The sequence below is a fragment of the Rhinoderma darwinii genome, chromosome 8 (genome assembly GCF_050947455.1).
Source record: "Rhinoderma darwinii isolate aRhiDar2 chromosome 8, aRhiDar2.hap1, whole genome shotgun sequence".
Lineage (NCBI taxonomy): Eukaryota > Metazoa > Chordata > Amphibia > Anura > Rhinodermatidae > Rhinoderma > Rhinoderma darwinii.
The window spans coordinates 106,044,127-106,056,336 of NC_134694.1; positions in this window are offsets into that span (position 1 = coordinate 106,044,127).

Consider the following 12,210-nt stretch of genomic DNA (forward strand, 5'->3'; position numbering starts at 1 on the left):
AGTGTGGGAGCCGTTTTCACAGATCCCCATAGATTTGGGTCTATGGAGGGCACAGTGAACATGGAAGAAAATAGGACATATTCTATTTTTCACCGGATCCTACACACGGTCAATGTGAACGGCCCCTTTGAAATACATGCGTTCGTGTGACGGCAGTTGTTTTAACATCTGTCGCACGGAGGTATTTAACGCTCGTGTGAAAAAGCCCTTAGACTGTGTTCACACAGTGCACTTAAGCTGCAGTTGGATCCTAAAAGGCCACCTTTACATTTCTCTTTATACTTCTCACATTAGAATCTACTCATTGTCTGATTTGGCAAAACTAATTTCTTAGTAGAGTTTAAGGATATTAATAGAGAGAGATTCCTTATTTGTGACCTCTATCAATTAGTCAGAGAGTCGCTACAGTACTTAAAGCGTATCTCTCTCTTGCTGGAGGACCCAGCACATCGGTGCATATCATGGACAGTACATTAATAATAATGTGCACCATGTAATGCTTCATTTCTCCTGTGGTAGTGCTGCCAGGCTGCCCTCCCGATTACAGCTGATCGCATTAAAGGACGAGTGTCGCGAAAAAATTTTTTTTTATATCAATTTGCTTTTAGTGTTTTATTTAAAAAATATTTATTTATTTGTGTGTTTGTGTTTTACTTTTTTTATTTTTGAACTTTTTCTTGTCTATGGGGGCTGCCATTTTTTTTTCATCTCTGTATGTGTCGATTAACGACACATACAGACATGTAATACGGCACATACAGCCCCATAGTGAATGGCGACACACGGTGTAGGAGGTTTGACCGTTCAATCCCCTCCTTTCTCCTGGCACTAGCCAGGATAAGGGAGGGGGGATTCTGTGAGCTCACTAGAGCGAGTGTGTATTCTCAAATTTTGCAGCATAAAGCAATGTGGTTGCTTTACCACATGCCAATGCTGCAATTTTGGGAATTGCTCCATCTAGTTACCAGCACTGGGAAATGTTATAAATTAGAATCTAATTTATAATATTTCCTGACTCGTGAAAAAATTAAAAAAATTAGTACAATGTTTAATCGTGTATATAATAACTGTTTAACAAAAAAAAAAAATCTTAATATCTGGGATATATGCTATCCTTGCTAATTCGCCTCTTCAGGAGACGGCCAGACATAGCTATATGGCTAGGTGGGAGGCGTACCTGGGTAGGGAGCTCCCCATGTCGCTGTGGCAAATCATCTGGTCCCAGGCAGCGAAATCATCCCTATGTGCTGCTTATAAAGAAAACCAATATAAAATTTTGATGCATTGGTACCACACTCCAGAATTCCTCCATCGCATTTTCCCTTTGGTATCGGATAGGTGCTGGAGATGTCGCAGCGACGTGGGGTCACTTCCTCATATCTTTTGGGACTATCAACTAATACGACCCTTCTGGAGGAAGTTGGAGACCTTATTCAAGAGGTTTTGGAGGTTAGACCCCCAATGCAAGCTTTGACCTATCTTCTAAATGTGCCACCCAAGGGATGGGGGAAGGTCCAGTCCCGGTTGCTTCTTCATATACTTACAGCTGCAAAATGTCTTATTGCGGCCCATTGGAAACGCACTACTCCTCCTACTTTGAATGCCCTTCATAATAGAATTAGAGAAGTCAAGAGAATGGAATCACTGACAGCCTCACTGAATAATCTCATGGATCGCTTTACTAGTGTGTGGAGGCCCTGGGACATGTATGACTCCTCTAGACCACCATGACAGGGACCATTGCTCTCAAAGTACACTTAGGCCCAATAGATAGAATATGATATCTCCTAGGATTCATCTTTCCCTTACCTTCTCCCTACCATAGTGTATCTGTCTATTGTCATGTTATTATTGTTTGAACCTTTTCTTATCTAGTGCAGACAGTGGATGCTGACGTGAAGTAGCATAAAGCGAAGCTTCTTATTTCTTATTGTATATTCCGAGCTGAAAGTAGTCTCATCAATGTTTTCATAATGCATAGACAGATCTTGGACAATCCGTCCATTGAGTCCTCGTACCCCATTGTAGTTATATTGTGTTGAACTATGTATGGACGGTCATTGTAATGTACAAATTTTTTTTGTTAATCCACTTTGTGCCTGCACGGCTGTATATGCTACTGTTTTTTCTATGTTGATACAAATAAAAAGAAAAATATATAATTAAAAAAAAAAAAAAAGACAGTTTTCAAGGCATTCAGACATAAGATTAAATCCACCTGACTAATATTGTGTAGGTTCCCCTCGTGGTACCAAAACAGATCGGACCCTTCGAGGCACAGACTCCACAAGACCTCTGAAGGTGTCTATGTATCTGGAATTAAGATGTTAGCAGCAGATCCTTTAATTTCTGTAGGTTATGAGGTAGGGCCTCCATGGATTGGACTTGTTTCTCCAACACATCCCACAGATGCTCGATCAGATTGAGATCTGGGTAATTTAGAGAGCAAGTCAACACCTAAAACTCTTTGTCATGTTCCTAAAACCATTCCTGAGAAATTCTTGCAGTGTGGCAGGGCGCGTTATTCTAATAAAAGAGGCCATTGCCATTAGCGAATATAGTTTCCATGAAGGGGAGTACTTGGTCTGCAACAAAGTTTAGGTAGGGGGTACGTGTCAAAGTAACACCCACATGAATGTCAGTAGGCCAAGATATCTCAGCAGATTGCATCACACTGCCTCTACCAGCTTGCCCAGCCATCCACCCAGCCATCTACATAATGGAAAAGGAAACGTGATTCATCAGACCAAGCCGCCTTCTTTCATTGCTTGTTTCTTATGCCCACGTGCCCATTGCAGGAGCTTTCGATGCTGAATAGGGGTCAGCCTGGCACTCTGACCGGTCTTTGGCTATGCAGAAAGCTGCAATGCACTATGTGTTCTGACACCTTTATATGAATGCCACCATTATCTTTTTATGGGTTTTGTGCTACAGTAACTCTTCTGTGGATCGGACTAGACGTGCTAGCCTTTGCTCCCCACACGCATTAATACACCTCCAGCGCCCATGACCTTGTCGCCGATTCAACATTTGTCCTTCCTTGGACCACATTCGGTAGATACTAACCACTGCAATGCTGGTTTGGAGATGCTCTCATCCAGTTATCTAGATATCACACGTTGGACATTGCAAAAATCAATCAAATCTCAACGCTTGCCCATTTTTCCTACTTTCAACACATGAACGTCAAGAACTAAATGTTCACTTGCTGCCTAATAAATCCCACCCCTTGTCAGGTGCCATTGTAACCAGATAATCAATGATTTTGACTTCACCTATCAGTGGTTTTAACCCCTTCCCGACATTTGACGTATGGCTACATCATAGCCGGGTAGGGGAAGTAGTGACCACGGCATTTAAATCATTAGAAAGAGGGGGGTCGACACCCTCTAGCAGCTCATCGCGCCCCCCGCAATGCACTCGCAGTGCGGCGATGCTTGCTATGGCAGCCTGGTGGACTAATGAAGGCCCCCAGGTCCGCCATCTTTGTGCTCCTATTAAGCGCTGCCTCCGGCAGGGCTTAGTAGAAGCCTGTCAGAAAACGATATACTGCAATACATTAGTGTGATCGCTGGTTGAGGTCCCCTAGGGGGACTAATAAAAAAAGTAAAAGTTAGTAAAATAACGTTTTTTTTTTTATGTCAAAAAAACCTTTTCCCCTAAAGCATTGTAAATAAATAAATAAATAAATAAATAAATAAACATAATTGGTATCGCCGCATCTGTAAAAGTCTAAACTATTACAATATATCATTATTTAACTCGCACGATGAACGCCGTAAAAAAATAAAAATGTTAACGCCAGAATCGTTATTTTTTGGTCACCTCATCTCTCACAAAAAATAGAATAAAAAGTGATCAAAACCTCGCATGTACCCCAAAATAGTAGCATTAAAAACTACAGCTTATCCTGCAAAAAATAAGCCCTTATACCACTTAATCGATGGAAAAATAAAAAATGTATCGCTCTCAGAATTTGTCAACACAAAATACATTTTATTTTTTAAACGTACTGTTTCCTTTGGAAAAGTAGGCAAATATAGAAAAAACTATATATATTTGGTATCGCCGTAATCGCATTGACCCGCAGAATAAAGATAACATGTTGTTTTTATTGCACAGTGAATTCTGTAAAAATGAAGAGCAAAAAACAATGGAGGAATCGCTGTTTTTTTTTTTTCCGTTTTCCCTGGTAATGCGGAGGATGTTTTAAATATTGAAATAAAGAAGCAAAGATTTTATTACATTGCTGTGGATTTGTATCGCTGGAATTTCTCCCTCAATCCCTTTAAGAGGTACAGAAAGCTTATTAGTTACAGCACTTAAAGTTGTACAGTGACTAAAAAGTCTCTAAACAGTTAAATAACGAACTCCTTGAACAGGTCCCTGTCTATGAGACCAATCAGCTCTCCACATTCTTTTCAGCTTTCTGGCCTTTTGTCCAAGTGTCTGCGCTCCCTAGCGGTCCTCTCCACACCCGTCTGGCCCTTGTTATCCAATCCTATACTTCTGTACCTAGCAGCTTTGTGTCCCACCTCTCAGGGGGCTATCAACTCCTCCACAATACATGCCCAACAGGCACTACTTTTGATCGGTCACCAGACTCCACCCGGGTCTTCTTACTGACACCTCCAGTCACTCCAAAATCCAGGTAGCCAACTCACCAGCGCCCTACTCTCAAGGCACGCCCATCGCTTCCTACTCCAGTGTCTTCCAAGTAGCACAACCTTTCGCAGGACTACAAATACAAGGCCCTTTCTCTCCTAGTCCCTACTTCCAGGCTGACTATGCCTACAGCCCCCATTGGACTTTCCAAGAGCTAACACACCAGCAAGGCAAATACCCTGCCACTGGCACCGCTTGAGAAATGGCCCGCATTGACTCACGGGATCCCCTTTCTCCATGGTCCGCCTCTCTCCATACTAGACTACGAATAGTCTGACAGCTCACTGTCTGCTCGTGACTGCCTCCTACTGTGCATTACACAACAGCATTCCCCTCCTCTATTCACAGCCTTCTACTGATTGATGTTCATGCAGCAATACAGGCCACCCTGACCTGACAGATCCTACAACACAGCGCTCTCTTCATGTCACATGCTGTTCTCCCTCTCCCTTGGGTACCAAATCTCCATTATTCCTTCTCCTTCAGCCCACTGACTAGTTTCTCAGCAGCTGGATCCATGCCTGGTCCTCTTTCTCCCAATGCAGCATTTGCCTCTGCACTCCATGTGGTTCATTCACCCACTGAAGCGCTTCCTGCAGGAACTCCCTTTTATAACACAATACAACAGAGCCACCTAGGGGCAACATCGCAAACTGCAACATAACTTCTATAAACACATTTTCGGTGTCCAGCATCAGCAGCTTGGCAGCCATGGCAGCGCTGCAGGGCATTACTACCAGCCGTCCAGATATCCTGCAAAGCAAAAAGGAGGAAGACAATATATATCTACAGGGCAACTTATTTTCAAAGGATATATGGCAGTCCATAGGCTTCAAATGGAGGATTTGTAGATTTGCAGTTCACCCTCCTTACACATCCACTAGGCTGACAGACAGGGATAAATTAGGAAAGGACAATGAGGGGAGAAAGAATAATGTCTTCCTGGAATCCTCGGTCCATACTATACCACTGTATGGCTACAACTTTTTGATACCGCACAGTGAAGGGTTCAACAAGGGGATATTAAGGGAGGCCCAACCATGTGGCCTCACCACAAATGTAGTGCCACTGCTAAGTAGGCTGGGCCTCTTTGGATGCTCAGAATTTTAGTTGCCTGTCCGCTCTCACCTAATTGTGTATTTATTTGTACTAGTTATTAAATGTTGTTTTTTTTGGTTTTTTTACGGTTTGTTTTCTTGTTTTTGTTTTTTTGTTTTGTTTTTTACACATATATATTATATGTTATTACATTTTTAAAAAAAAAATACACAGATAATAGTCAATAGGGAGGGAGGGAGAATCTAACTTCCCCTAGCCCTGCTGTACCCATATTAACCCCTGCATTGCCCACAGTCATAGTCCCTACGGCCGATAAGCCTGAGGGCCTGTACATTTCTGTACATCCAGCATGTCTACAGATGAGGTACGGTATCCATACGTAATTGTAATGGCAGGAAGGAGGTGAAGGGAAAGTGAGCCCTAATCTACCCACCGCCCTGTCCCTGCCTACTTGCAACGACCCGCCCTAGGCGACGAGGTACAACTGGGCGGCGGTCCCTACGCTGGCTAAGTGCACAGGAAGACAAACAGGGAACACGCAAGGGAAGGGGCAGTAGCCACGGAACGCCACGAGGAAACGGGGCGGCGAACGAACAGTCAGGACCAGGACGAAGTGAGTACACCCGAGCAGGCACGGAGACAGAAGCAAGCCAGGGCAAGCAAGCAGGTCAAGCAGAACTGCAGCAAGGCAGAAGCAGGCTGGAGCAAGCAGCAGTGGGGCCAGGAATCCAAAAGAATTACAAGCACTGAGGGAGAGCACAGGGCAGGTAATAAAGGGCAGGGGGCGGAGCTAACTCCGAGAGACCAGGCCGCGATAGGCTCTCCCACTCCTGAGCCTGCCACCCTGGTTGGTGGGAGATGGTGTCAGTCGAGCAGGTCTGGCCTCAGGTGTGGATTGATTAATCCCAGGAGTATAGCTAGATGAAGTACCTGGCAGATCCCTAACAGTACTCCCCCTTTTATGAGGGGCCACCGGACCCTTACTAAGGGGACCCGGTTTAGTGGGGAAGAGGAGGTGGAACCTCCTGATCAATACCCCAGCGTGAACATCACGGGCAGGTACCCAAGTCCTCTCCTCCGGCCCGTATCCTCTCCAATGGACCAGGTACTGGAGGGAGCCCTGGACCATCCTACTGTCCATAATCTTGGCCACCTCGAATTCCACCCCCTCAGGGGTGAGAACGGGAACAGGAGGTATCCTCGAGGGGGACCAGGACGGGGAGCAGCGTTTAAGGAGGGAGGCATGGAAGACGTCATGTATGCGAAAGGATGGGGGGAGCTCCAGACGGAAGGATACAGGGTTGAGGACTTCAATGATCTTATAAGGTCCAAAAAATCGGGGAGCAAACTTCCTGGACGGGACCTTAAGGCGCAAGTTCCTGGACGACAACCAGACCAAATCCCCGACGACAAACCGGGGGTTAGCAGAACGTCTACTATCCGCCTGAATCTTTTGTGCGCTCTGGGACGCCTCTAGGTTCTTCTGAACCTGGGCCCAGACAGTGCACAGTTCCCGATGAACCTCCTCTACCTCAGGATTATTGGAACAACCAGGGGAGACGGAGGAGAACCTTGGGTTAAACCCGAAATTACAGAAAAACGGGGAGACCCCTGACGAGTTACTGACCCGGTTATTCAGGGAAAATTCAGCAAGGGGAAGGAATGAGACCCAATCGAATTGACAGTCAGAGATGAAACACCTTAAATATTGTTCCAGGGATTGGTTGGTCCTTTCCGTTTGGCCGTTAGTTTCGGGATGGAAGGCGGAGGAGAAGGACAGATCAATCTCCAACTTTTTACAAAAAGCTCTCCAAAATAAGGAAACAAATTGTACCCCTCTGTCAGAAACGATATTGACTGGGGCCCCATGGAGACGCAGGATGTGTTTCACAAACAAAGAAGCTAACGTCTTGGCGTTAGGTAGCTTCTTAAGGGGCACAAAGTGGCACATCTTGCTGAAGCGGTCGACTACCACCCACACCACCGACTTGCCCTGAGATGGAGGCAAATCGGTGATAAAATCCATGGAGATATGGGTCCAAGGTCTCTGGGGAATGGGTAAGGAACGTAGTAGGCCCGCAGGTCGGGACCTAGGGGTTTTGGACCTAGCGCAAACCTCACAAGCGGCGACGTAAGCCCTAACATCTTTAGGCAACCCAGGCCACCAATAGTTTCTGGTAATGAGGTGTTTGGTGCCCAAGATGCCAGGATGACCAGATAGAGCGGAGTCATGGTTTTCCCTGAGTACCCTCAGCCGGTATTGCAGGGGAACAAACAGTTTGTCCCCAGGGACGTTCCCGGGAGCTGCACCCTGATCAGCCGCGATATCAGAAGCTAAATCAGAATCCGTGGCAGAGACGATTATACCAGGGGGTAAAATACAAGCGGGATCCTTCTCGGAAGGAGGATTGGCCATGAAACTACGTGACAGAGCGTCAGCCTTAATATTCTTGGACCCAGCCCTATAGGTAACCAAGAAATTAAATCTGGTAAAGAATAGTGCCCACCGAGCTTGTCTAGGATTAAGCCTCCGGGCCGATTCTAGGAAAACCAGATTCTTGTGATCCGTAAGGACCGTTACCTGGTGTCTGGCCCCCTCCAGGAAGTGCCGCCACTCCTCAAAAGCCCATTTAATGGCTAGAAGTTCGCGGTTACCAATATCATAGTTACTCTCCGTGGGCGAAAACTTCCTAGAGAAGTAAGCACAGGGGCGGAGATGGGTGAGGGAGCTGGTACCCTGGGACAAGACAGCCCCCACTCCCACCTCGGAAGCGTCAACCTCCACAATAAATGGCTCCTCTTGGTTGGGCTGAATCAGCACGGGGGCCGAGATAAAGCACTTCTTGAGAGTCTCAAAGGCCTGGACGGCCTCAGGGGGCCAATGGAGGACATCGGCACCCTTGCGGGTAAGGTCCGTAAGAGGCTTAGCGACGACCGAGAAGTTGGCAATAAATCTCCTGTAATAGTTGGCGAACCCTAAAAAACACTGTAACGCCTTAAGGGAGGCAGGTTGGACCCATTCCGCCACAGCTTGAACCTTGGCAGGGTCCATGCGGAATTCATGAGGAGTGAGGATTTGCCCTAAAAATGGTATCTCCTGTACCCCAAAGACACATTTTTCAGTCTTAGCAAACAGATTATTCTCCCGAAGGACCTGGAGCACCTTCCTGACATGCTCCACGTGGGAGGACCAGTCCTTGGAAAACACCAGTATGTCATCAAGGTACACAACAAGAAAATTACCCAGGTACTCTCTCAGGATTTCATTAATAAAATTCTGGAAGACAGCAGGGGCATTACACAACCCAAAGGGCATGACCAGGTATTCGAAATGACCCTCGGGTGTATTGAACGCAGTTTTCCACTAATCCCCCTCTTTGATGCGGATAAGGTTATATGCCCCCCGTAGATCGAACTTAGAAAACCATTGGGCTCCCTGAACCTGATTAAAAAGATCCGGAATCAAAGGAAGTGGGTACTGGTTCCTTACGGTGACCTTATTCAGGTTACGATAATCAATGCACGGCCTAAGACCACCATCCTTCTTCCCCACGAAGAAGAAGCCAGCACCTACAGGAGAAGTCGAGGGGCGAATGAAACCCTTGGCCAGGCATTCTTGGATATACACCCTCATCGCTTCACGTTCAGGACATGAAAGATTAAATATCCTACCCTTAGGAAGCTTGGCACCAGGCACCAAATCGATAGCGCAATCGTAATCTCTATGGGGGGGCAACACCTCGGAGGCCTCCTTAGAAAACACATCGGCGAAGTCCTGAACAAACTCAGGAAGCGTGTTTACCTCCTCCCGGGGAGAAATAGAGTTAACAGAAAGACATGACATAAGACATTCATTACCCCATTTGGTGAGATCCCCAGTATTCCAATCAAATGTGGGATTATGCAACTGCAACCAGGGAAGACCTAATACCAGATCAGACGATAATCCCTGCATCACCAGTACAGAGCACTGCTCCAAATGCATGGAGCCAACCAGGAGTTCAAAAACAGGAGTATGCTGAGTAAAATAACCATTAGCAAGGGGGGTTGAGTCGATTCCTACTACAGGGATGGGATAAGGTAAATCAATACAAGGCATCTTTAGAGACATAGCAAAATCCACAGACATGATATTAGCAGATGAGCCAGAATCCACGAAAGCACTGCCCGTGGCAGACCGGCCAGCAAACGAGACCTGAAAGGGAAGCAAAATTTTATTGCGTTTCACATTAACGGGAAATACCTGTGCGCCCAAGTGACCTCCCCGATGATCACTTAGGCGCGGAAGTTTTCCGGCTTCTTATTCTTGCGCCTGGGACAGGTGTTCAGTAGATGCTTGTCGTCCCCACAGTAGAAGCAGAGACCATTCATTCTGCGAAACTCCCTACGTTGTCGAGGGGACATGGAGGCCCCGAGTTGCATAGGTACCTCCGAGTCCTCCGTGGAGGGGCGAGGAGACGGGACCTCGGGGGGAATCGCAGAAAAGTCAGAGGGGAGCACACTGAAGCGTTCTAGCTGACGTTCCCTGAGACATCGGTCAAGTCGTACTGCTAGGGCCATAACCTGGTCAAGGGAGTCAGGCGAGGGGTAGCTAACCAGCAGATCCTTCAGGGCGGCAGATAATCCTAACCTAAACTGGCACCTTAGGGCCGGATCGTTCCACTGAGAAGCTACGCACCACTTCCTAAAATCAGAACAGTATTCCTCAACCGGTCTCCTACCCTGACGTAAGGTCACCAGCTGACTCTCGGCTAAAGCAGTCCTGTCAGTCTCGTCGTAAATGAGTCCGAGGGCAGAGAAAAAACGATCAACAGAGGAAAGTTCAGGGGCGTCAGGAGCCAAGGAGAAGGCCCACTCTTGGGGCCCTTCCTGGAGTCAGGATATGATGATACCCACCCGCTGGTTCTCGGAACCTGAGGAGTGGGGCTTTAGGCGGAAATACAGTCTGCAACTCTCCCGGAAGGAGAGAAACGTCTTACGGTCCCCTGAAAACCGGTCAGGTAACTTGAGGTCGGGTTCTAGAGGTGAGGTGAGGGGTACTACTAAAGCAGCGTCACCCTGATTGACCCTTTGGGCCAGGGCCTGGACCTGTAGGGAGAGGCCCTGCATCTGCTGGGTCAGGGTCTCAAGGGGGTCCATGATAGCGTCAGCGTAGGAGAAATGGTAGACTAGGTAAGGGCTTGTAATTATGTAATGGCAGGAAGGAGGTGAAGGGAAAGTGAGCCCTAATCTACCCACCGCCCTGTCCCTGCCTACTTGCAACGACCCGCCCTAGGCGACGAGGTACAACTGGGCGGCGGTCCCTACGCTGGCTAAGTGCACAGGAAGACAAACAGGGAACACGCAAGGGAAGGGGCAGTAGCCACGGAACGCCACGAGGAAACGGGGCGGCGAACGAACAGTCAGGACCAGGACGAAGTGAGTACACCCGAGCAGGCACGGAGACAGAAGCAAGCCAGGGCAAGCAAGCAGGTCAAGCAGAACTGCAGCAAGGCAGAAGCAGGCTGGAGCAAGCAGCAGTGGGGCCAGGAATCCAAAAGAATTACAAGCACTGAGGGAGAGCACAGGGCAGGTAATAAAGGGCAGGGGGCGGAGCTAACTCCGAGAGACCAGGCCGCGATAGGCTCTCCCACTCCTGAGCCTGCCACCCTGGTTGGTGGGAGATGGTGTCAGTCGAGCAGGTCTGGCCTCAGGTGTGGATTGATTAATCCCAGGAGTATAGCTAGATGAAGTACCTGGCAGATCCCTAACAGTAATATTGTGATTTCTCACTGGACGACCAGTGCTTGTGAGCATATCCTATGTTAACTTTTCAGTGTTGGGAACCAGTTGCCAACTTCCCTGGAGAAATGCCATGGTGGTGGGGAGGGGGCGGGGCAGAAGTTCAGATGTGGCATCATCAATAAGCACCACCAGCTCTTCTCCTGGTCTCCGGAGCAGCATGGACATTCAGTGCAGTCACCTGTTCACGTAATACGTGTTGCTAGGCAATAGTCTAATTTACTTGCGTGCAGTAATTGATACGTTTTAGTTTATTTTTCAGCTGGTCTGATGAATATTGTTTCACGGTAGATGTCTGCGGTGTGTTGGCCAGTACATGCACCAGCCACATGTGATTGCCAATACAAGTCCAATATTCAGTCAATTGGAGCTCTGTTTTTCGGAGGCTTTACAAGATCACAGTGCACATCACTCCTACAACCTATGTCCAGTATATATCAGTGAGAAGCAGCGGTTGGGAGCGCTATCACGTCTCTCCCATGTCCCTCAACAGAAAAAATCCAACTGATTTTTTTTATTCAGTTGCACCTGTTTACAGCACAGGTAATGTGCACTACAGATCCCAGCATGCTCCTCTATAGTCAGAAGGGAATGAGCTAGATTTAAAATGTTAGACTTTTATAACCAGAACATCTCTGCCGGCTCCTCAATGAACCCAGACGATAGAAGAAACACACATTGGATTCATTACTATTGTCCATGACA